A 2,460-nucleotide genomic window follows, 5' to 3' on the forward strand; every position below is an offset into this window, starting at 1 on the left:
ACTGACCTGGGTTCACTGCGTATTCAGACCTAGTTCATTCCAACAACCAAGAGCTACTGCATTCCCATCAGGCTGGTGTTCCTCCGGGCACTGAGCAGTCACCATACAAGTGGGAATTGCCTGGAAGATGGGAGTTTCTGCTGTCAAACACTCTGGGAAGGAGGGACAATACTTGTCCCTTATGCTTTCCAGTCCTTTTTCAGTCTTTCCACCATAATTTTAAAATCAGTTTTTACAGACAGAAGCTTAAGTCTTTTTTAGCTTTTTCATTTCCAACAGCTAAAATTTTAAAGTAAATAAGGTGAAAAGCCCCAATAGATGTTGAAGGTAGCCCTCCCAAGCTCATCCACCACCCACTCTCACTGTGGTAGGACAGGAGACCAACAAGCTCAGCCTCAGCAAGACCCTATCGTATCAGCCCCTTCAGCAGAGCTAGCTGCTCACCCAGGGGCCTTGGAGGTGGATCTGCCCTCTCACCAGTTTGGGTAATGGCAGAGTGAGGCCACACGGGCAAACAGAGACTTTCAACTTCTGCTAGCTGCCATTCTGACCGGCAGTTACCAATCAACTCATTTGAAATGGCAGAAACCTCTTCTACCCTAAGCAATTTATTTGGCTTGGTATCACTTCAAACATCACAATTTTGAGAAAAAAGTGCATGTTCGCCAGACCAATCCAAGCTGCCACACACCCCCCCAGCAGACAGAAGCTTGTTCCCACTCTGCCACGTTTTTCAGCAACAGACACGTAGCTGATGGGGAGGCTCATTCACCCTGTCTGCACATCATCAGCAAAAGGAGACTGGCATCCTCTAGGTACCCAGAGGGAGATGAAGTTAGAAGCTACGTGCTTGGAGCAGACCAGAAAGGAAGGGGAGAAGAGGTTTAAGCAGGTTTGCAGTAATGTTACACAACCCAGCCTTGGGAAACGGTCACCGGGTGATGTCACAGATCTGCAGAGATGACCTAAGGGTGTTGCTTAGCCACTAGAGACAACAAAAGAGAAGAGTTCTACCCTTAGAACCTCCGGAACCTGCAGAAAGCCTGTGGAGACCTCTAGGGCAGAAGCAGGTTTTGATCTCCGTCCTGCTGCAGCTCCAAGTCACGGCATAGTGATATCATCCAGGTGGGATTGTGGCTCTGTGACTCTCTCTTACACTTTTCCTTCGGGACAAGCCGGGAAATTGGTGTTCAGAGCTACCCAACTGCCTCCATCATGAACCTCCGGCTCCTGCTTCTTTGCTTTACGGTTGCTGCTTCCTTCTTCAATGCTGCTCTTGCCTTTGGGTAAGTGGCTTACAATGACAGTTCTGAGTGTGTTCTTTATAAAGCCCTGCCTGCATGCTTTGGGCCATGGCTCCCGGCAGAAGGGCTGACAGGGTATTTGATGAGGGTGACACCATCAAATGCTTGCCATCCAACAGAGAATCCTCCAACACCAAGAAAGGCCTCCGAGACCTACATTGCACTCATACAAGGGTATGATTGCTCTTTTGCCGAGAAAGTCCTTCACGACCAGCAGGCTAGATACCAAGCTGCTGTTGTCCACAATGTGGATTCAGAGCAACTGGTTACTGTGATGGCTGATGACAAAGAAATTAAGATACCATCACTCTTTACGGGACAATCGGTCTCCCTTCACTTGCAAAGGACACTGTAAGACGAGAAACAGGCATGCATCAGACTTCTGCCACCCAAACAGTATTTGAATCCTTGTCAAGACAATGCTAAAATGCTGCAGGAAGCTTTCGTCATGCAGGTTTTCAGGAATGTATTCTACATCATTATTTCCACTATTGCAATTATGGGTGGCTTAAGCTTGTACAAGAGGGCTCACAAGAGAAAGCTTCACACATACGGGGAGGTAGACAATTACGAGACCCATGTGATCTGCATAGCAGAGTACAAGGAAGGGGACCACCTAAAGATCCTGGTCTGTTCTTACACTTACAGTTCCTTCATCGACACCTGGTTCTTCATCCAGTTTGGGAAGAGGAGACGTCCCTTCTGCAAGCAGGTGGTGAAAACCCAAAGGCAAGGTGACGTGCCAGATCAGGCTGGCGAAGGTGTGAATGAGGAGAAACAGGACTCTGAAGACAATGCAGTCATAGAAGGGCGTGAAGAGGAATACATTGAAGAGGAGAAAGATGATGCAAGCACAGTGGAAGAGGAATGGTTTGATGCACAGCAGAACAGCACCACTTGAGCTGTGACCAGGATAAGTTATCATTAAATTGAGGGGAGTCTCCCCTGTGCTTTCTTTCAGCTCTTGCTGCAGACTAGCTTGTATTGGGAAGCAATTAACAGCACAGCTTTGGCTGCTCTCCCTGGTCCCCGCAATGAAAAAAAAAGGCATGAAATCTCAGCTGGAAATACCAAAAACTCCCTGAGCCACAGCAATGGGGGAGAAGCAGAAAGGAGGAGGGAAGCAGGGATGTAAGAACATTTGGTATGGGAACTG

General features: G+C 48.0%; 1 pseudogene; it reads left to right on the forward strand.

The window, feature by feature from the left end:
- The first annotated feature begins 1,215 nt into the window (after positions 1 to 1,215).
- Positions 1,216 to 2,205, forward strand: LOC142364503 (E3 ubiquitin-protein ligase ZNRF4-like; annotated as a pseudogene).
- Positions 2,206 to 2,460: the final 255 nt, after the last annotated feature.

Source organism: Opisthocomus hoazin, chromosome 27 (genome assembly GCF_030867145.1).
Source record: "Opisthocomus hoazin isolate bOpiHoa1 chromosome 27, bOpiHoa1.hap1, whole genome shotgun sequence".
Lineage (NCBI taxonomy): Eukaryota > Metazoa > Chordata > Aves > Opisthocomiformes > Opisthocomidae > Opisthocomus > Opisthocomus hoazin.